Below are 23,835 nucleotides of genomic sequence, written 5' to 3'. Positions count from 1 at the left end.
CTTTTAAAACATGTGGAAAGCTGATCTGTCACTCAGCCCTTGTTCATGCATAATTCTCACAAAAGACAGGGTGCATCTAAGGTCTGCATGCCCACAATCATTTTAGATCTCTGACAGAACAATGAAAAGCCGCTCGACAATCTTGAAACATGCACCAGCTAAGACCAGGGCTGGTATTATGGAAAAAACGTCCCCTAGACAAGAGATGAGGAGAGAATAGAAGTGGGGAGGAGGGGAGAACGGGAGGGGAGAGACGGGAGGGAAGGGGAAGAGGAATGAGAGGAGGAAGTGGAGGGGCAGAGATGGGGAGAGGGAAGAGCATGAAGGCAAAGGGGTTGAGATGAGCTGAGACAACCGGAAGGTTACAGAAAAAGATGTCCTGTGGTTGATGGAGCAAAGTGATTACAACCAAGAAAAGCTATGGATCCAGAAGTGCTTCTCCAAATATTTGGTTCATGCTAAAAAATAGAGCACATTTATTAAAAATATATATTTATATACCTTGATATGAACAGATACACACATCAAGCCAATGAAAAATGAAAAATAAGTTATCTCCTGTATCAAACAGCTGGAAACATCTGATGAATGGGATGCCTGTGAGCGGACCACCCCTAGAGCTGGTCCCAGGAGGTGGGCAGCTGAGCTGCGTCTGCTCAGCTCATCCTCCTTTCCAGTATGGGAGGTGGTCAGCACTCCAGGATGAGGCATTTCCTCACCGGTTTGCTCACCACTAGTGCTGAAGGTTGGTTTTTCCAGCATCCTGTCAGGTCCCCAGTAAGAGACGCTGAGTTCCTTGTGGCCTGAATGAGTTTTGTTGGATTCATTGTGCTTCAGAGTGTCTGCTCCTCACAGCAGGATGGGTTCATTTGGTGACCTATTAGAAAGTTCGAAGGTGCATTGATAAAGCAGTGTGTGGTCTTCAAACCCGCTGGCCCCCTGCAGTGTCTGGTCACTGATATGTGGACACACAGGACCTGTGTCTTATGGCCATCCTGAGGCTGCCAAGGCTGCGTGGGGCCATTCACAGGGTGGTATATATGTATACAAAGATGATGACGATCAGGTTCAGGATGGTCCCAATGATGCCCAGCATGGCTAGCACGCTCTCTTCTTTGCTCTCTTTCTCTTGGCCTCCCCGGTCTTCATCATTTCCACTCGTGATTACCATCTTGGTTGCAAATGTCTTTATCTTCCTCGCCAGGCTAACCTGTAAAGAAGAGAAACAGAACAATAAAACCACGGTCATTTCCCAGCGTCCTTGCTGAGGCCAGGTGGAAGGGTGAGGCAACTACAGGCTTGAGGACTAGATCATTGGTTGGAGTGACAGCCATCTCATCAGACACTATCTTGGGATACATCTCTCTTGGTCACTGAGAGATGGTAGAACCTGGCATAGTTCAGCCAGTCAAGTGCTTGCCTTGCAAGTACAAGGACCCGAATTAGATCCCCCAGTGCCCACAAACAAAGCATGCATACTTGGAGTCCCAGTGGTGGGGAGGTAGATCCAGGGGGATCCCTGGAGCTCACTGGCCAGCCAGTCCAGGTCTAATTGGTCCGCTTCAGGAAAATAAGAGATACAGTCTCCAAGGAGGTGGACAACTTCCCTACGGACGAGAACCTAAGGTTGATCTCTGGCCTCCACATTTGTGCACACATGTGCATATGGGTACACACATGTCCCCCAACAAACACACACACACACACACACACACACACACACACACACACACACACACACACCAGAATGTGAGTTTTGAATTTCAAGGATGAGATATTAATAACATGAAGACATGCACCCTCAAGTGCAGCCCTCAGGCCACCCACTCTGTGTACCTTGTTCTGCCCTTTCCCATGAAGCAGAAACAGACAGCTGTTCACACTAAAACTAGCAGGGAGGTTGTATACATTTATGTGCTGGGTCAAAGCCAGGAGATGAGTCCTCCCAATGTGTTCAGGAGGGCACGGGGCATCATGGTCACACATGTTCTAAGCTCTGGCTGAGATAGGGACAGGAGTAGGCAGGTCTGAGAGGAGGTGATTCTTGTACCCAGAGAGGCTGTGAGTACTCCCTGCAAGGTGTGAAGGAGTATGAAGGTGGCTCTGCAAGAGCCTCTCATGTTGGCACAACTGTTCTGGAATGCCATTTGGCACTAGTTAGGAAAGCAAAGAGAAGCAGTCTGTAGCTGGGCGCCTGCACTCACAGCTGTGCATGGGGAGGGGAGCGAAGGAGGGGAGGGAGGGAGGGAGGGAGGGAGGGAGGGAGGGAGAGAGAGAGGGGAGAGGGAGGGAGAGAGAGAGAGGGAGAGGGAGGGAGAGAAAGAGAGAGGGGGGGCAAGAGAGCTGCTTTGTGTACCTGGAGACTGAGAGGCCACTCATCCAGCTGCACAGCAGCTGTCCCAGCAAAGGGCTGGAGGCCGCCCAGGGGTGCATCACTGACCATGTGGTAACAGAACCACACAACTGGAATATTCCATGACAATGAGATGGCTGAGCTGAAGCTGTCTGTGACAGCGTAGACCAAGCCCAGACACTGGAGGGAAAGATCATGTCACAGCAGAATGTGTGCAGCATGACTGTCTGTGGAGCACACTGTGCTGACTGTCGTCTGTGGAGCACACTGTGCTGACTGTCATCTGTGGAGCACACTGTGCTGACTGTCATCTGTGGAGCACACTGTGCTGTCTGTCATCTGTGGAGCACACTGTGCTGTCTGTCATCTGTGGAGCACACTGTGCTGTCTGTCATCTGTGGAGCACACTGTCCTGACTATCCAGACAGCACACTCTGGCCAATGTGCGTTTTATGTTCTGTTACAAAGAATGATGGACAAGAAATTCAGAAGAGTGTCTTCCTCAAGCCAAAGCAATAAGGAATTCCCTGGGGCACAGTGACCATCACTGGTCATCAGATTCTGGGGCATTCGCTGCTATTATTGTGAATGACAGGTGTATGTTTATGTTATTCTTTTGTATGCCTTGTGTGTTTTTAATAGGGAAGACTAATGTTCATGTATTAGGGTGCTTAGCATAGCTATGCGGAGGTCAGCGGTTGAAACCTTCCTTGTCTATTTCTACCCCAATTATATTTAAAATATGCTGACACATGGGGCCTTTAGGGGGATGGGATCCGGGCACAGACCAGACTAGACTTCCTCTATGAGGAAACTGCATCTTTCCAGCTAAAAGATTTCTGATATTTCGGGCTAGCATGGGTGATAATCTCTCTGTGTGTGCTGGTTGGTTTTTGTTGACTTGTCACAAGCACAGATCTATCTGGGAAGAGAAAGCTCAGTGGAGAAAAGACTGCAAATGGTCTGTAGGCAAGTCTAGAGAACACTTCTTGACTAATGATTGATGTGGGAGGACCCACTTCATGGGGTGGTGCCACTCCTGGGCAGTTGATACTGAGGTGTATAAGCAAGCTGTGGAGAACAAGGCAGTGAGCAGTGTTCCTCCATGGTCTCTGCTTCAATCTCAGCCTCTAGGTTTCTATCCTGACTTTCTGTGATGGTGGGCTGCAGGCTGAAAGATGAAATAGACCTTTTACTCCTCAAGTTGCTTTTTGGTCATGTATTTATCACACTAGAGATCTAACTAGGACAATATGTGTAAATAGAAACACGTATGTCGATGTGTGTATAGAGATACACACACACCTGTAAGACACACACACACACACACACACACACACACACACACACACACACACACACACACACACACACACACACACACACACATGTCCCTGCCCCCCCCCCCCCACCACACATGCCTACCCAAACATGCTTCCTCACACATCATTGGTTTTTTTTTCTCTGGAGACTTCTAATGCACAAGTCAAATGATATCTCAGGGAGTCCATCCTTGGAAATCCAGGTGTTAGGAGTGAGGATCAGCCATGAATGTCATCTTACCCCTCCTATGGTGCTTGTGAACTCCTGGAAAACCTCACAGAGCAACTCATTATACCAAGTAGAGCATCCTGTCTCTGTGGAGGACAGAGCCCATCAGTGACCACCAGAGAGACCGACGCTGCAGAGTGCGTAAGTGAATGAAGGTGTATGTTGAAGGAATGCATTCTGTTCCCTTCACAGCTGTGGCTTGCTGGATGGGCTGTGGGTGGGTTCTGATGCCCCAGAGCAGTTAGGAAAAGCTGTTTGGTCTTCTTTCCTTCCATTTCCAATGCTGTATAAAGGGACCCATTCTTAAGTGTATAGCTTGATGCACTCTTTAGTGCTAAGATAAAAAATAAAAGCCAGCCTTCTGCATCCCTGGGGGCCTGCTTTGGTGACACACGAAGTCACCAGGTTTTACTCCTTCCTCTTGACGACTCTCAAGTGACTCTAACACTATAGGCAGCTTTGCTTGGTTTTGAATTTTTTACACACAGACTCACACATCATTCTCTTTGAGGACTCTGGCTTCTTTTTCCCTCATTGCTTTGTAAGGCTTACCCATTTGTCTGGGTGGTAGCCTAGCTCATCTAGGCTCTCTTAGGAACAGCGGTCTTTTGGATCTACACACCGGAGATGGGTGGGTCTAGTCTACTATTAACGGAACCTGAGAGGAGTTGTTGTTTGGGACTGTCATGGATAGCACCACTGTGAACGTTCTTGTTGTACTCATCTTCTGGTGCCATACGTGCACATTGCATAGGAGAATGGTCCACATTTAGCAAAGCTGAAGGACTCTTATGGTGAGCATCCACACACCTGCTCCACCATTCCTGTGTGCTGGCATGCGCTTGCTTCAACACACATCCATCCACCCACCCCATCTACTCACCTTCTGTTTCCGAACATTTCAAGGTGAAGCAGATCTGGCAACTCTCCCTTTAAATACTGCAGCATGCGTGTTTTAATTCTAGTCCCGAAGCCACTCACATTGTTTTCTAATATAAAATTTACATGTATGTCATTTCTTCATAGCTACATATACGTAGCCGGAAAACAGGCATGTGGTGTGCATGTGTGTGGCTTTGGTAGTATTGTCAAGCAGATTTTCAATGCAGTGACATCTGTTTGCTTGTTGGCCAGTGAGGACTGACTCCCTTCCCCTTGATTTTGGCCACTCTGTGGTCCAGACATTACATAAGCCTTAAGAAGATACAAACTCTGTAGAAACCCATTCCTCATTCTGCTCTCCAAACACTAGTCCCTTCTGAGCTACAGTCTGTTGATACTTATCTGCTTTCTTCTAGACGCTGAGGATTCTGGGACAGGAGCACCTGAGCTTCTACTTCAGAGAACAGTGCTCAGGTGATCCATGCCGAGTGAACAAGCAGGTCCTGTGAGGGACCTGGCATCTCCTGTCTCTACAGCGCAGGAGCTGGATGACCATGGCTGCTCTCCAGAGATGAGATTAGTGCTATCCTTCTAACCAGAGACCCATCATTGCAGTCACTCAAGCACAACAAAATGCCTGTCATTGAGGCTGCTTGGTTTCAAGGCTTAATTTAGCCCCCTTCCCTCAGTTAACCCCAGATGGTTCTGACTCAGGAGGAAGTGGAGGGCATAACCAGGTCGCGTGTGTTTATATCCCAAGCACTCTGAGGCTAACCAGAAAGGCCTTTCTGACCCACAGGAGAGAGCTGCAATTCTGAAGTTAGTCCCTGGTTGTTGCTAGGACACCAGCCCACCTTTCTCCATAGAAGCCACCCCAGGAGGGTGGATGGACTCTCAGGGGTATAACTGAGGACCCCACTGGAGGGAAGCTCTTAGGACATTGTTTCCGTATGTAAACTGGGTAGGGAATGCGGGGTCGGGGGGGACCAACAGTATTGACTGGAGGACATGAGGGGCTGGGAGTCAGGGCAGTGGGAGAAATGGAATCAAACTAAGTGCTTCCTCCTTCAGGCTGCCCATTTGCTGGTTGTCTGTTCGCCACGATGAGGTAAGCAATACACCATATCAAGAGTGAAATCAAACCAATAGATCATCAGTTCCAGATGGAGCACAGATGAATGGAGAACATGGAAAGTATGATCTTTAACAGTCAGGAGAAAGGGGTATGTTTGTGAGCACAGAGCAGAGACAGCTATCTGAAGACAGAAAAGCTCTAACTATGAGGACAACTATTAATGGATCCCCAGGAGTTATGCCTGAGATCCTTGGTTCTCAAATACTACCATAAAAAGGAACCCCAGAAGCTGCCAACTAGGAAATAAAGATATACAGCTAGTGAGTGATATGTAGTAGCCTATGATTTATGATTGCACATTAGTATCAAATAGGCAAGAAAGCAATAAACACACAATAGCAAAGTGGGTAAAATCCTATCTGCGAACTTCTCAAAAATGAAGCCACAGAGACACTGAACATGGTTCTCAGACAAATGGAAATTAAAACACAATCAAGTCCCTTCAAGAACCACGAGGCTGCTAAAACAGTCAAAGTGGCAAACACATAAGGCTGCAGGGACACCAGACACTGGCTTCAGGGCCCATCGGGCCACCACCTTGGAAAACCATATGGCACCTGGTAAAGCTGAGCACACTCAATCCCTGATGAACAGGCATCGACCTCCCAGGACAAGCCCTGAATATACCACACCAAGGCACGTGGACAAGATCTTACATTTGTGGGCAGTTAGTATCCATCTCAGCGGAATGCTTGAACACTGTGCAGACCTTCGAGAGCCCTTACAATCACTGTGAGTAGAGGGAAAGCAGGAGATGTTGGGACCTCACAGGCACAATGTTGAGAGGAAAGGCACATTGCAGGCTACAGAAAGAGGTTACCATTAATAAGGAAAATGCACCACCACACGGTTTGGAAGTCTAAACCCGATGAATCTGCAAAAGAAAGCAGGGGAATGCCAAAGCCAGGGTAGTGGTTCCCACCAAGTGGATGGGATGGGTGGATGTTGACGGATGCTCTGAGGCTCTGGTAGTACTTTCTAAGCTGGTGGCTGGGACGTGGTGCTTGTGCGTTATAACTTCCATTTCCCAAATAGGCTCCTTTTATCTACCCATTAACTAATAAACCAATTACTTATGGTTATAATTAAATTAGCCAATTAATAAGCTATACTAAAAGTGAATATAATAAACTAGTAGAAACACCTTTGAGGGTGTATTTGCAGGTGGATGTTCACGGATGGGCAGATGCATGGGAGTGTGTAAGTGTGTGTGTATGCATATGGGCCAGAGGTCAACCTCAGGTGTTCATCTTCAGGAGCCATACACCTTGTTTCTGATCTCTCACTGAGACCCAGGGCTTGCCTATTAGGTTAGGCTGACTGGCCAGGGAGCTCCAGGGATCCCCAACCTCTATCTCTCCCCACCACTGGGAGAATGCATATACCACTATGCCTAGCGTTTTACACGGATACTGGGGACTGATTCCAGCTCCTGTGGCTGCATGGCAAGCGGTTTACCCACTGAGCCAGCTCCCCAGGCCATAACAGAAACAACTTTTAAAACAACAATCATGTTTTAAGGCCTGCATGTTAACCTTCAAAAGGAGCCCTTCCTTGTCACCAGAAAGAAGGTCATGATTCTGCAAAGACAGAATGCCGTTCACAGCCTAGCCTCCCTAAGGTGGAAAGTTGATGGGCCCCTTACTTTTGAGCAGACTCAGCAAGCTGGTCCTCCGCTGGGCTGCTCCTGCTAAACACACCGGAGAGTTTTAATCGCTTGCCTAACTGGGATGCCTGTCTTGGGAAATAAAGCAGGAGTACACAGTGATACAGTGGTACTGTGGTTTGGGTGTGGAGGCTGTAGGAGAGCTGGGGGGACAGACAGGAGCAAGGGCTCTGCATGCTTGCTGGAGTCAGAGCTGGTCAAGAGAGGGGCAACAAGGATGCTCTCTGCTGCTCTCAGCATTGACAGCATCCATGCCTTCCTCCATGTGTCAGCATTTCAGGTTTCTTCTGGAAAATTACCCTCCATAGCAGATGCTGTCAGTCATGGTACTGAAGGGATGGCCTGCTTCTGGCTAAGCTTAACAAATGGATGGTCTCTTTTCTACACTCAACCTTAGAAAAGAGATACAAGGTGGGGCCACAGTAAACTCTGACTCATCCACCCTGATAGTCAAAGATGCATCCTAGCCACAGTCCCCAAAAGATAACCCACTGACTGCTGCCTCTTAGAATCAGCTCTCTGCAAAGCTTCGCTCACCATCTCCTTGTGCCCCGCAAGAGCAACCTCCATATTCCTGCCATGAAAATACTATTTTTGCTTAAGTGAATTGGAACCCAGGTAACCAGAGAGCATTAACTCATCCAGAACAGATATCCAAAGTTATTCTGTTTTCAATTCCTCATCTGAAACCTAAAATACCCTGAGAGGAGAGCCTGACCATCTAACATTGCAAAATAGCATCATCAGCTACAGAGTTCATACTCAAGAACCATGCAATGAAGCTATTCAAAAAATTGTGAAAAATCTGTTTTTAAGTAACTTTACAGCTTTGTGTTGGGTTATCCCTAGCCATATGTAGCTGTACACAGCCCTGCAGGCTGCAGGCTGAACATGTCTGCTAGAATGCTATGGTGTGTTAGCAGTATTCTCTCCATCATTTTGGGATTTACCACCTCTCAACACAGCTGACTCCACCTCCTGACAGCTTTATTCAGGACCATTCTTCTTTGCCTTCACATAAAATCTCTTCACTACATCTTGTATCCACTGGGGCCATTTTAAAAACTAGTTCCAAAGCCAAAATGAATCCTCATCATCCTCAGCCACAATTCTGTTTTTGAAAAATTAACATCGATAGCTCTGGCTTCAGATGGCTGACCAGCTGTGCAATCTGGTCAGGATGCTGCATTCCTCAGAGCCCCAGGTTCCTCTTTAACATGAGGGGTGGTACATAGCTTGTCAGATGAAAGGTAAGGGATGAACCTGCATAGCTGAGTGACCGAGAGCTGCTGTGATCAAAGGTGACATTGGTGGAGACTCCTTATGGCTCCACAAGACCCCCGTTCTCCAATCAAGCACCTTCCTGCTCCCTACTCATCTCATTCCAGTTCCTCTCTTAGGAAGGCTCCAACTAAAACATGACATCACTCTAGGATAGGTTTACCAGGCTACACACAGGAGGATCCTCCCTCCTTTCTTCTGGAATGTTCTGACATGGTCAGTTTTCCCCTGCTGCATGAGCCTCCATGTACTCTCCGAACAGAGTAAGAAGTACAACTAGAACCTTAACTGCTCTGTGAGTGACTCCATGAGAGAGACAGCCAGTTTCAGGTGTCGACTGTGGTTTGGTCTAGTTACTTTCCTGTGGCTGTGAGAAGACTCCCTAACCAAAGGCAATGTGGGGAAGGAAGGGCTTGCTCATTTCCAGGTCATAGTCCATCATGGAGGGAAATCAGGGCAGGACCTCAGGCAGGAACTGAAGCAGAGACCATAGAAGAAGGTTTCTTGCTTTCTTGCATATATCCCTGACCCATCTACCTAGGATGCAGTCCACAGTGGACTACACCCTCCCATGTCATCTCCAGTCAAGGTAGTGTCTCATGGACTTGACCTCAGGCCAATCCGACCTGGCAACTCCTTGACTGAGCTTCTTCCCAGGCGACTCTAGGTTTTGCCCAGCTGACAGTAAACTTACCCACACATGGTTTGAATGTAAAATGCCCTCCTCGGACTCCTGTATTTGAACACTTGGTCGCCGGGTAGTGGCACTGATTGGGAAGGTTGTGGAGTATTTAGGAAGCAGAGACTTCCTGGGGGAAGAGGGATCAAACCAGACTGGCCTGGAGGGTTAACAGCCCAGCCCTACTTCCTGTTCACTCTGTTTCCTGACCGCTGATGCACTACAACACGAGTCTGTTCCTGCTGCCACCACCGAGCTGGATCATAAGACCTGGACTGTAAGCCAAAGCAAACCCTCCTGAGGTGATGTTTTATTTGTGCTCTAACAAATAAAGCTTGCCTGGGGATCAGAGGACAAAGCCAGCCACTATATTAAACATAGAGGTCAGGCAGTGGTAGTACACACCTTTAATCCTAGCATTGGAGAGGCAGAGATTCATCCAGATCTCTGTGAGTTCAAGGCCACACTAGGAACAGAGCCAGGCGTGGTGGCACATGCCTTTAATTCCAGCACTAGTTAACCATAGAGGTCTGGAGGTCTGTACAGACAGACAGGAAGTGATAGAGCTGAGCGGAATGAGGAAGTGATGCAGCTGGGCAGAGAGAGGAAGTAAGCTGGCAGAGCACAGAAAGGTATACAGGCATGAGTGTACAGGAAGTAGCTCTCTCTTGGGCTGAGGATTTCTTTCCCAGCAGTAAGAACTTGTGGCTGGCTTGTTCTATCCCTCTGGTCTTTCAGCTTTCACTCCGATATCTGGCTCCGGTTTTTTGTTTGTTTGTTTTTTTTTAAAATTTTTTATTAATAAGACCTTTTGAGATTCATGTTACACACTCCCTTCTTTAAGTTTCATTTGTTGGGTGTTGTATCACAGTACCAAGAAACATCATTGATACAGCTCCTACCCCGGCTCTAACATGCTCTGACCCTATGCTACGCAGTCCCTTCTCTCTGCACTTGTTTCTCAGAGAAGCTTCCTAAGAATTGGAGATCAACCCTGGCAGAGCCAATGAATGACTGACAGTGACCTGGGGACCCAGAGAATGCTGGTGTGGCAGTTAAAAACAATGGTGGCAAAGGCCATGTGGCACATGAAGTCCTGCATGTGAAGGGAAGACAAGGGATATTAAAATCCAGGTCCACTTATGATTACAAATAATAATTTCAAAAGCCTTACTTGCATAGGAAAAACAAAACAAAACAAAAACATGCCCGGGGGGCGGGGGGGAAATTCAGAAATTTTCTGCAGCGTGGTTGATCGTTCTTTTACTTGTGTCTTGTTAAAAGCAATCAATATGTAAGTAAATCAAACAGTGAAGACCCTGAGTATGTCTGTTTTATCACAATTTTAGATGAACCTCAGCTCCCAAGAGCAAGGCACCCACTGCTGGTGTGTGAGGAGAGACCTTAGCGTCTGTCAGTTGCTGCTGGAGAGGCAAGAGAGGGTCAGAGAGGGGCTGGACCTGGCTGTGAAAACCACCAAAGATGAAGGTTCTAGGGCTGGGGAGAGCTGAGCTGCTGAAGTGTTTGTCTTGCAAGTATGAGGACTCAAAGTCAATCTCCAGGATCCACAGGTTTTGTTGTTGTTGTTGTTGCTCTTTGTTTGTTTATTTATTTGTTTCATTATTATTATTTTTTTTGACAGGGTTTCTCTGTGTAGCTTTGGAGCCTGTCCCTGAACTCAGTCTGTAGACCAGGCTGGCCTTGAACTCACAGAGATCCACCTGGCTCTACCTCCCGAGTGCTGGGATTAAAGGCGTGTGCCACTACCACCCTGGCAGGATCCACAGTTTTTAAAAAGGCCAGGGGAACAAGGAGATGGCTCAGTGGGTAAGTATGTTTGCTGCCTAAGCATGAGGACCTGGGTTCAGATTGCCAGCCATGTGTACCCAGAACCCCAGCATGGACAGGAGGGGAAACAGAGTCAGGTGGGGACCACTGACTGACTTTAGCAGGAAACTAGTCATCTCCAGGTCTAGCAAGAGACCCTGTTCCAAAGGAATAAGGCAGCAAGCCATGGAGGACATCTGGCATCCTCCTCCTGCCTCTGCATGTATACACGGGTGTGTGCACCTTCACACACACATACACACATATGAAGGCAGATGTGATGGTATATGCTTATAATCCCAGCACTGGGTCTTATTGGCTAGCCAGATGGCTTCAGGCCAAAAGGAGAATCTAAACACACACACACACACACACACACACACACACACACACACACACACACTTGAACACACACACACACACACACACACACACACACACACACACACACACACACATACTTGAACGCACACACATGCACACGCAAATGCCCACAGACGAAAGTCTAATACTCTTTGGACAAGCAGCGCTATTTACCTTGAGTGGGAGCTGGCACCTGTGTCCTTTCACCCCATCAGGTGCATCTCAGAATTCAATCTTTGCTCCTCAGTGTGTGAAAGGTGCCACATGTTCCAGAAGGGCCGGGGAGGAGACCTTGCATCCACACTCCCTGCATCCTTGCTCTGCAGTCAGTCACCTGGCTCAATTGTCATTCCCAGCACACTTCCCTCCCAGAACATCTCACACATTGGGACGAGGACGGTTCATTCTGGCCCTATTTACAAGGACAAGCTGCTCTTTTAAAATCCAGACTATCCAGTTGATAAGTCTAGTGGACGGTGCTAGAGGGCTGGGCCGGGGCAGCATCGGCTTTTTCCTCAAGAAAAGACCTCAGTGGTCTCCAAAATCACAGTAGCTCCTGGGGGAATGCAGGCCAGTCCTCCTTGAACGTCCTCTGAGTGTGACAATGAGCGGACTCCTACACTAAATGGTGGTGTAGCATAAATGGCAGACAATGCTTGCATCTGAAGGTCTAAATGCAAACAGATCATGAAGGCTGTGTGAGTCCAGGGTGCTATGGGAACTCAGAACGGGGCATCTGACGGCCTGGGATGGCAGGCCAGGAATCACTCCTGGAAGACAGGCAGTGTAAGCCAAAGTGGAAAAGGAGAGTGAGATTAGCTAGCTTAGTGAGTGCAGGAGAGAACCCCTAGGTGGAGACTGACGGACATGAAGGAAAAGGGAATATAAACACACGGGACCATTGCAAGGCTCGGCCATGAAGATCACGGTGAGCTAGGGGGGACGGGCTGGAAGGAGAAGCAGCAATCATAGCTGGGCTCTTATAAGCTTCAGAAAGCAATTTTGGAATTTATTCAGCAGATACAACATAGATGTTCATTTCATATATTTTCTCAGCCACACACATTCACTATTTACACTCCCTAGTATGCACGAGATATTTCGTAATAAATTTTTAAAGCTCAATTAGCTTCTCAAATCCAACCACGGTAAGCAAACACTGCTAGCTTGCTCACTGGGTAAAACACAGCCCCTCACCTCCGGCTCTGCCAGTGCCACACACATAGCTCTCACTTCCTGCTTTCCTGGCTCTCAGGGCATGAGCTGGGAGCCCTGCGCAAGCGGCCGACTTCCTGTGCTCACATAAGGTCTTCGTCAGGACCAGGGCAAGAGTTTCTCCAAGGGACAAACTCCTCTCCCTGGGTCCCTGCACAGCTCAGGTGGTCACAGAATGGCCTGGTGTCATGACACAGTTTCCTGAAGGAGAGTAGTAACCAGGTTGTCCGGCAATTGGAATCCTTCCCCTCCCCCACCCCAGCAGCTTCTAAGAGCCACTGAAGACAGAAAACATTTGTAAGACATTTAGCTTGCTCAACAGAGCATCACAGTTATGACTATTAATTAGAGCACTGCCTCTCTAATTGCCGCTATGTGGCTGGATCTAGTCTTGTGCTTGGTACTTCTCATGATGTGTCTACCCGGTTACTGCTTTCCAGTTACATAAGACTACAACAGTCACAGCTATTTAGCAAGCAAGAGTGTGGACCAGGTCTTCTATCCATCCACCCAGAAAAGGGCTTCAGGATTAGAAATGGAAAGAGGGACAAGCTACAGACATGGAAAAAAAAATTTAACTTAGTAACAATAATATACACAACGTATGCCAAGAATCTTTAAACATTTATTTAGCATCTACTATATGTCAAGACCTGTTCTAGTATATTGGGGTGCACCAGGAGAAGCATACAGATATTAATCCTATTTTGGAAACAAGGTCTTCAGACTCGAAAATGATTCCTGAACACCCACACCATGGCAAGCAACATTTGTAAGCACCAGGAATACAGCTGTGATTAAAGCGAAGAACCCAGCAGAAACTGAGTCAGGAACTGCACAAATGCTGCTCACAGCATTGCCTGTCTCCTGCCTGTCAACTGCCACACTCCAGGCCTGTGCCCCTCACTCCAGTTCATCTGCTTGCACACTCTTCTTGACTTACATAACTAACTGCTGATCACCCTCAGAGGCGCGGGGCTCGGCAGCATTTCTGGGACCCTGGACTCAGGCTGCATTGGAACATCTCTCAACTTAGCCTGAAGTCTTTGTTTTACCCAGTCCTTCTGCACTAACCCATGAGTTTGTTTGAGATGGATGATCCATCTCTGCCACCTCCAACCCCTGGGTCTGGGATGAAGGCACCATGGTACTTCAGGAATAAACAAGCTAATGGATGGTTGATGGATAGACTGAGGAAGAGTGGATGAATAACAGGAGAATGAATGATGGATGGATAAATATGTAGGTAAACTTTGGGTAAATGTATGCATGGATGATGGATGGATGGATATAAGGATATGTGGATGAATGATAGATATCCACCTATCATGTACTTGTGTTTGAATGTATGAATGCTGTATGAATGGATGATGGATGGATGGATACATGGATGGACGCACAGATAGAAATAAGTTTTAGGGAAAGCACAGGAATCAGATGAGCTGGGTGATAGAACAATGAAGCCCAGAATTCCAGCTAGATGCCACTATATATGGATACCCAGTGAAGAAAATGGCCTAAATAAATAAAAGTGTGTGTGTGTGTGTGTGTGTGTGTGTGTGTGCATGTGAGAGAAAATAGCCCTATTTCCAGGATCACCAAGCAGGGTCAATCAGGTAGCGTGAGTGCACCAGAATGTGTGTGTGTGGGGAGAGTGTGTGTGTGGAGGGGGAGTGTGTGTGTGTGTGTGTGTGTGTGTGTGTGTGTGTTGTGTTGGGAGTGTGTGTGTGTTGGAGTGTGTGTGTGTGTGTGTGTGTGTGTGTGTGTGTGTGTGTGTGTGTTGGGAATGTGGCATAGGGGAGATAATACGGGAGTCCTTTGCCTCAAGGCTAAGTGAAAGACCGTCCCTTCCGGTTCAGTAACTTCTTGTGTCTGTCTTCTCTCGCCGTCTAAAAATGGTGACATCTGTGAGTGTCAAACTCCAAGTGTGATACTAGGACTTCACAGACAGGACTCAGCCGTGCTTGCTCCCAAGGGAAGAGCATGATTGGTTGCCCCAGGACGAGTTTGTTCATGAGCACAAGGAGAAAAATGGGAGACGAAATGGTCAAGAACCCTTGGTGGACTGACTTATTTTCTTGCTCACCTTGAAGTCCGATGACAAGAAAGGTCAGTTTACTGTGTGGTAAGTAAAAAAACAACCACAAAAAAACAAAAACCTCGAACACCAGCATAAACAGAACACACAGCTCCCCATACCCACACTTAAAGATAAAAATTAATCAGCATTTCCCTTACTCAGTGAAAGAACATGGTTTTAGGTGTGGGAAAAATCAATGATATCAGACAAAACTTCCCCAAGGAGTGCAAGGCATCAGGTAGTCCCAAGGCAAGGGTGTGGAAACTAAACAGAGGACGTGAGATCCAGGCCCGAGGGACTGTCATCCATCAGGATGCCATCCTGCCCGCCCACCACCTCCTCTGAGCCACAGGCCCTACTGACGAATCAGCAGATTCCACTCCACCCAGAGAACAAGCAAGACTCAAGGGCAATGGTGGGGATTCGCATTCATGCTTGGCTCCAAGGAGCTGTGCAACAAAGCTCACACAAGCCTGGGTGGTGAGGCTGCCGTAGGCGACAGAATCGCATGGGATCACCTTCATTTTTACACACATCTCTTTGGTGGTTAAAATGCTAAGGCTCCTCTGAGCAAGACTGTAAATTCCCAGCTCTGACCAGAGATGCCCAGGAGGAGCAAGACCAGCCCAGTAACTGTGTGCACACCTGGTACCCAGATCTTAGTGAGGGTAATGCCATTCTTCAGTGGAAAGAACCTGTGCTTCCTGACTCTGGGGTCGAGGAAGGGCAAATTCAGGTGGGGTTTGGACACTCTGTGCTGCTACAAAGTAAGGAAGTGCTCAAGAAAAGATGGGTGGCAGGGCTGGCAGAGGATGCCAGCACAAACCTGAGTGGCCAGAGCTGGGACAATGTGAATGAGAAAACAACCACAGCATTCGGTGGGAACTCATAAAGTAAAACACACGCCCATGAGTCTTTACTGATACAAATGACCACAGAAAGGAATAAATGTGTGGGTGGGTCAGTTGTTTCTTTCCATAGAGCCCCAGATAATACACGCAGAATAAAACAGAGGTAAACAATTGCCACAGGCAACAGTACTACACAGTAACTGTGGGCCAGATCCACTGAAGGAAGCTAAAATTAGCAAGGAATGCTTGACAGAAAGATTCACCCAGATCCACATGCTCTCAAGTATCGCTTTCAGGACAGCGATAGAGAAAGGACAGATGGTCACTTGACTAGTCTATTGGAAGCCCCTTAACCAACCATCAAGGTCAACATCACCATGGAGATACTGACATCACATACCCGAACACGAGGGATCAAGAAGGACACAGGATAGCTCCAGGGGAATCTGTCCTGAAAAGTTCAACCTTATCCAGGCCTGAGCTGAGAGACAGACAGTGGACAAATTTGCTAAGTGCTCTTCTGAAATGCCAAGGTCGTGGAAGATGAGGAACTGTCACAGGTTGGGGGAAGCTGAACAATGGTGTTCGTCACCTGTGAGGAATAAGGTACTGCGGTCACAAAAGATGTAAATCTGAGGGTGACCTCGGCAAGATAGCTGCATGTTTTCTGCAAGTCCTAAGTCCTCCAAAAAGAAGCAGTTCAAGAGATGACAGGGTCCATTTCCTGTGCAGTCTGTTGAGCCCAGACACCAGACACCAGACACACCAGACACCCAGAAGGAGCCTTCATTGCTCCAGCTTCAACACCAAGAGCCTGGGAGAGCAATTCGAGAGAAGATCACCAGGTCCAGTGAACACAAGCCACAGAACTAAGAGAGATATTAACAAGTTTTTGGTCTCAAACCAAGCACTTTAGGATGAACGGCCAGTTATTCAGCAGTAGATACAGGAAGGCAGGTTCAGAGAGGCTGTTTGCCATCCTAAGGGAAGAAGTGTTTTCTTCAAGCAGGAGCAGGGATTCTGGTGACATCTGAGAAACAGGTAGGTTGGAGCCTGTTTTAGTTAGGGTTTCTATAGCTGTGAAGAGACACAATGACCACAGCAACTCTTATAAATAAAAACATTTAATTGTGGTGGCACACTTACAGTTTCAGAGGTTCAGTCCACTATCACCATCATGGTGGGGAGCATGGTGGCATGCAGGCAGATGTACTGCTGGAGCTGAGAGTCCTACATCTTGACTCAGAGGCACTAGGAAGTCGACTGACTGTCACACTGAGGGAAGCTTGAGCAAAAGAGACTTCAAAGCTCACTCCCACCCCCAGTGACCTACTTCCTCCAACAAGGCCACACCTCCTAATAGTGCCACTCCCTTTTGGGGCCATTTTCTTTCAAACCACCACAGAGCCCTGTAGAGAGCAGTGAAGAATATGATCGTCGCTGGGCTGTGGTGGCGCATCTCCGGAGGCAAAGCCAGGCAGATCTCTGTGAGTTCAAGGCCAGCCTGGTCTACAGAGCGAGATCCAGGACAGGCACCAAATCTATACAGAGAAACCCTGTCTCGAAAAAACAAAAACAAAAAACAAAACAAAACAAACAAACAAAGAATATGAACATCAATTTTCTCATCTGTCAAGTGGGAGAATAATTCTATGGGCATTTGGATAAGCAATGTTAGCTGAACAGCAGACCAAACTTGCTGAATTTGTGACTGTATCCAAAGCATGCCACTGTATGTGTAGGGGTGCTGAGGAGTGGGCTTGCTTATTCCCAAACCCTGTGACTTGATGTCTTCATTGTCACAGATCCAGATGGTCATGGAGGGTCTCTGGGTTTGGTTTTCCCTAACAAGGACAGTGCCACTGTGCTATTCTGACACTGTCACCACATGCTCCAGGCTAGCTAAGCCATCCTAGACTCACTGATCAGTCCTGTTTTTCTGAGCTTCCCTAGGGCATAGGGGACATTGTTTTAAGCACTCCATACCTGCTGACTTTTATCTGTGCGTGGGAGAGTGCAAGTGAGTACACATGTGTGGCCAGAGGTCAACCTCAGATGTCACTGCTCAGGAGCTATCTGCCTTGTGTCTTGAGACAGAGTCTCTCCTTGGCCTGCAGCTTGTTAATCATGCTATATACTGGCTGGCCTATGAGCCTGGAGGAGCTGTTGGCCTGTCTCCACCTCCCTAGTGCTGGGATTACAAGTGCACACCACTATGTCCAGATGTTGTCACATGGCTTCTGGGGCGCAAACTCAGATCTTAGCAAGCGCCTTATCCACTGAGCTATCTCCCCGGCCCCTCCCCTCACTGAGTGTTCACACTTGCAATAACGAAGAAGGGACAAACACCACCTTCATACTCATAAATGAGGGAGGTAAGCTATGCAGGAGGAAGATTGCTCTCAGCGGATCCCACAGATAGACCCACGACTGGCAGGGCACAAAACAAGCCAGATGCAGACCCACACAGTCTGGACCAAGCCTAAGTGTGTCACTACAGAGCATCCATGCCTAGTTTCTCTGCTGAAAAATGAGATTGTACTCTTTAGCTGATAACTGCTGCCCACATTAAATGAGGAACATTCTGAAGCTGTTACACCTTTCTCCCTCTCTTTCCTGCCATGCTTTATGGCTCAAAGTCACAAATAAATGATATCTACTTAGAAAAATATATGTTCTAACACCCTAAATCCCCTCAAAGGAAAAGGCAAAGCTTTTAAAGAAAATTTACTTGGGGACCCTGTTGAGATCATAAATCAAAGAAGCTGGAGCATGTGGAAGGTTTTGGAGACCTCCAACACTTGGTAATATGGAGGGGTCACAGTCTCCATTCTTTGCCCCTAGGTCCAAGCTGAGATGTCCCAGGATGTGATTAGACCGTGCTGTTAGGAAGTGGGCTCCCCACACCACCTCATGACTGACGAGCACTTGAGGGCCCCTGTTTCCAAATGCCCTGGAGAGAACCAGGTCTGCATAGAACAGCTTCATTACTGAGATTTCCCGGTGCTCACTATGGCTGGGCAAATGGCTGGGCTATGCTAGCAGTGGATAAACAGTGCATATTTCATGAATCTCCTCTGGTAGCCTGCTACCCATCCGAATTTCACTTACTTGGGAGCATTTACATTTTAATGTGATTTTTTCCGACAAGACCAGACAGCTGGGTGGGGTTTTACCAGCTCTTGAGATACAAAAATCTCATCTCTGCATAGGAATCCTTGCAATCATTTTTGAGTGTGCGTCCAGGCTGGAAATGGCTCCTTCTGAACTTTCTGGCTGATAACTTCCTGAAAAAACAGCTATTGACAGGCAGAGAAAAGTCAGGCTGACAGTTCTGATCCAATACTTGTCCAGCACTAACAGGGAGAAAAGGGATTTTCCAAGAAGCTACCATCACTGAGAAATGTACACCGCGTCATCCCTGCCTACCCATCTCAATTTCTCCCACGCTCTCCCCGAGTCAACCCTCTGTCAACGGCACTGGCATCCTTGGTCTTTTGTGAATGCACCATCTTAGGCCCCCTGCACTTGCTGTTGCCCCCAGGGGCACACTTTGTTTAGACCTTCAAACTGGCTTGTTTTACCCTGACACCCAGAGGTCACCTCCTAGGCACAGGTCTTCTACTCTTCTCACTCCCCACCAGAGTAATGGTTAGTGCTGTCAGTTTGGCAGAAGTTAGAAGCTCCTCTGAGGATCCCTGTGGGGGTTATCTTGAAGACATGCCCACTGTGGGCAGCACCATTCCCTAGCCGGGATCCTGGACTGTGTGAATGGGGGGTGGGAGCCCAGCAACAGCAGGCATTCATCACTCTCTGCTTCTTCATTATGGCTACAACGTGACCAGCTGCTTCAAAGGCCTGCCGTCTTGCGTTTCACACCATGGTGTACCGTGAAGTGTGAGCCAAAATACATACTTTCTCCCTTGAGTTGCCTGTGTCAAGGTATTTTTTAATCACAGTAACTGGAAAAGAAACTGAGATCATTGGCATCCCTCCATCTTCCTCAAAGCGCTGATCACTTGGGAGCAAGCAAGAAATGTTTTCATTTCTCATTCCTACCTTGAAGATAAGCTGCATCATGACAACGACCCTCATGGCAGCCCCTGTGCCAAGCCCTGTCCCAGACATACTGGAGAGGCTCTGTGAGTAGACTTTGCATGAATGAGAAATTGCCAATTCTCTGGAAATCGAAGTGCTAGCTCCTGGGTGCAATTGTTCAGGATGACATGACTGGGTATCAGGATTCTTAATCCTGGGGTTGTCATAAATCCAGTACTAGTAGATTAACTCCTATGTTCTACACTTGAATAATTGACATTTTCTGTCTTTCTCTCTCCCTTAACATCTTTTTCTTTTGTGTCTATGTGTATGCAGGTGTGGGTTCATGTATGTGCACATGCATGCAGAGGTCAGAGGACACCTCAGTACTGGTCCTCAGGCAATGCATATCTTTTTTTTTTTTGAGGCAAAGTCTCTTACTTGCCCAGACCTTATTTGGTAGGCTTGGCTAGCTGGCCAGAAAGCCCCAGGAATCTGCCTGTCTCCACCTCCCTGGCACTGGGATTCCAAGCACATACCACCACACCTAACATTTTTTGAACATGCCTTCTGGGGGTTACTGTCAGGTCCTCAGGCTTGCAAGAGAAGTACTTTATTGACTGATCCATCTCCTCAGCCCTCCCTTGGGATCTGTATCTCCAGCTGGAGCCCAGCAGGTAAGAGAGCTCAGGGAATTCCTGCCTATGGAGGACACGAATACAGGCAAGACGTCCACTGGCCTTTGATTCTCAGAAAAGGAGCAGACATTAAAGCCTTGCAATCTGATCCCCATGGAGCCCTCCCCCTTGTCCACCAATTTAGCCCCATCGTTATCCAGAATTTTCTTGGAGCATCATAGAGCCTGTGGCTGCATGAGTGGAGACCTCCCAAAGTAGTGTGTAAGCCATTGCTTCCAACAGCTCTAGTGGGCAGAGTCCTTACAGGGAGCCACACAGCAGAGCTTCCTTCTGTCTCCTTATTCCCCCCTACCCCCACATGCAGTTTCCTACATCATCTTTTAACCATCACAAACATGAGGTTTGACACGAAAAGAGAATTAGTAAATAATTACAGGAAATAAAAAGCTTTATAATAAAGAAAAATGTGCTTTCAAAATATAAGGAAGGAAGGAAAGAGAGAAAGAAAGAGAGAGAAACAAACAAAGAAAGAAAGAAAGAAAAAGAAAGAAAGAAGGAAAGAAAGCAAGCCTCCCTTAGCCACATCTTGCTACAACAATTAGTCACAGTCGATTGGCCTGACCTTTGGATGAGGGTTCAGCTTAATTAGTTTTATCCCATTTGAAGATGTGAACTGCTTGTTAAGGCTGATAATAGGAAGTCCAGCATGGCCTGCCCTCCACACAAGTCCTTCTCTGGCTACCTACCTTGTGGTCAGTGCTGGGAGTTGTACTGGATTATGGCTTATCTGCACCCAAACAGAAGCCAGCACAATCTGGCACAGCCCTGAGGTGGATAGATACTGTGTCCTCATCTGCCGAGAAGCCCACATATCCAGCCCAGCCCTGATGGCCTCTGTTCATTCTGCCTGGATTCCTGGGAGCAGTTCCACTCTCTTCAGCCAGCTCACTGCCTTAGGAGAGGAGCCCTGCCATGCAGACTTCACCCAGCCTCTGCTCATCTGTTTACATGTTCGCCCGTCCCTAAGCTACGAGAGCTTCGAGCACGAGGACAATGACCCGATTGCTCTTGCGTCTCCCGAGCTTCTTGTTTTGAAAGAGCGACTGTGTGCTCATCGAGAGATTCCGCAAACAGCTGCCGAATATGTGGGGACATAAATAAATAAATAAAAGTCCCTGGAAGCGGCTCCCTCTGAGGCACTCGCCCGGGCTGGCAGACTGAAGAGCCTCCTTTTGTTTCTTTCCTCGTTCCTGTCAGAAATTCTAGAGAAGAAAGTTCTTACATCTGAAGCGAAGGTAACATGGGCTGAAGTGACTGCTTAATGTTTATGTAACATTTCCCTAATTCTGCGCCGTGTGGTCCAGATTCTGTGTCCTCATCCAATCCGTGTGCTGGAGTCTTAACTCCCAAGATGATCGTACTAGAAATAAAGCTCTTTGGGGGAGGTGATGAAGTTCTGGAAGGTGAAGTCCCCAGGGATGAGACCAGTGTCCGTACAGAAGGGACTCCAGAGAGAGCCCTCCTTACTTCTATACCACAAGAACACTAGGGGACAGACAACACAAACAACAGCAACAACAAAACCATTTAAATTAAAACCCCTCTTTAAGAACCTGAATACTTGAGTTATGAAGTCTTACACAGGCATCTGGAACCTGACTCATAATGGTGTCCAACCCCAATGGCCAGTCTCAAGAAAAAAAACCATCTGTGCTGTAAAATTTACTACTGAATGAGGTAGCAAGATGTCTACCTGCTGATCCAAATATGGATAACCCACAAATGACTCACAGGAAAAGACCAAGAAACTTAAGAACTTTTAAGTAAGAAGAACCTCCCACTCCTTCTTGGTGGTGTGGTCCCCTCTGTGGGAACTCACACACTACTTACCGTCTTACAGTGTATTTTATTAAGCTCTCTCTGCCTGTTCGTGTCTTTGTAAATTCTTTTACTGCCCACATCACACGTAGCCAAGGCATCATCTATGAACTGGTACCCACAAGGACTAAGACATCTATCAGTCTGGAGTCAGAACTCTCATTAAATATGTCCCAGTGTGGTGGAGATGTCTGTCTAAATGATCCCTGGGTTCCAGGAGTCCTTTCAGTGGGTGAAAGGACTTTCACCTTTTTGGTCCCCAAAACTAGCCAGCAGGCACACTGGGTTCCCCATATGGTACTCAGAGTAGTATCTTTTAATCTGAAAGGGAGAAGCTTGAGTTTTTAGTGGTGCTTGTCAAGCACATGGTATGGAATTGAAGGCCTTGCCTTTGGCAAAGGATGTTGTTGGCTTTGCACAAAGAAACTAGTATGGTATGATGGGATCACTCAGTTTCTGAAGTCTGGGAGCACCTCAGAACTTGGGACAAGAGGGTATAAATGCCACACTTACCTAAAAGTCTATTAGCAGGGAAGATCAATGTTCAGTCAGTAAAGAGGAAAGATCTTTGACCCTAAAATCTGCTTCAAATCTATCAACTGCTTTGAATGGTAAGGAGTGTAGAGATTGGAAAGTCTAATCACCAGATGCCCAATACACCCCTGTGACCCTAGCCAATGATGCAGACTTTCTGAGCTTGGTGACAGGAGGCCTTAGTAGACACAGGTGATTGGTTCCAGGATTCCCATGGTTATAAAAATCCATAAACCTGCAAGTCTCATATAAAAATGCACAGTATTTTCTTATAACCCACACACCCTCCCATATACTTTAAATTGTCTCTAAATTAGTGATAACTTTTAATATGATGTGAACGCCATGCAGGTCATTGTCATTCTGTGGCATTCAGCAAATGACAGAGAGAGATGAAACTGCATATTTTATGTAGGTTGCACCACTACAGGCTTGCCTAACTGCCCAGTCTGCAGTGTGGAATCTATAGAGGCAGACGATAAATATGAAGTAGACTTTTCTCAACCCTGGATGAGTAAGTCTGTGAGGAATCAGAGGAGTACGCAGAAGAAGTAATGCAGAAATGAAAAAAAAAATGCAGAAACAGACATCCGAGGAGACAGAAATCATTCCCAGCCTGCCACAAATGCACAAAGGCATTCCAGTTCTTGGTGCACCTGCAACCATCAAACAAAAGTAGTTTCCAGGAAAATGGGTGATCAAAGAACAAGACAAAGCTCCCAGAAAATAAAGAAGAATCAGCCCTGACAGAGTATGAAGAAAAAAAATGTAGAGTGGAAAACAAGGCCAATAAACTATACAAAAAGTAAAGAACGGGAAAACACAGGAAAAGGTACACAGAGAAATACAAATCCTTTCTGCAGG

General features: G+C 47.2%; 1 long non-coding RNA gene across 1 annotated transcript in view; it reads right to left on the bottom strand.

Moving 5' to 3' along the window:
- Positions 1-270: 270 nt before the first annotated feature.
- The window catches only part of LOC118595438, an 82,330-nt gene continuing 58,765 nt past the window's right edge, over positions 271-23,835 (bottom strand). Inside the window, exon 3 of the long non-coding RNA XR_004946528.1 lies at positions 271-1,210. This is a non-coding gene — a long non-coding RNA (uncharacterized LOC118595438). The remainder of the gene's footprint in view (positions 1,211-23,835) is intronic.

Source organism: Onychomys torridus, chromosome 14 (genome assembly GCF_903995425.1).
Source record: "Onychomys torridus chromosome 14, mOncTor1.1, whole genome shotgun sequence".
NCBI classification, from domain to species: Eukaryota; Metazoa; Chordata; class Mammalia; order Rodentia; family Cricetidae; genus Onychomys; species Onychomys torridus.
The sequence above is the reverse complement of the archived record's forward strand: the minus strand, read 5'-3'. Positions and strand labels throughout refer to the sequence as shown.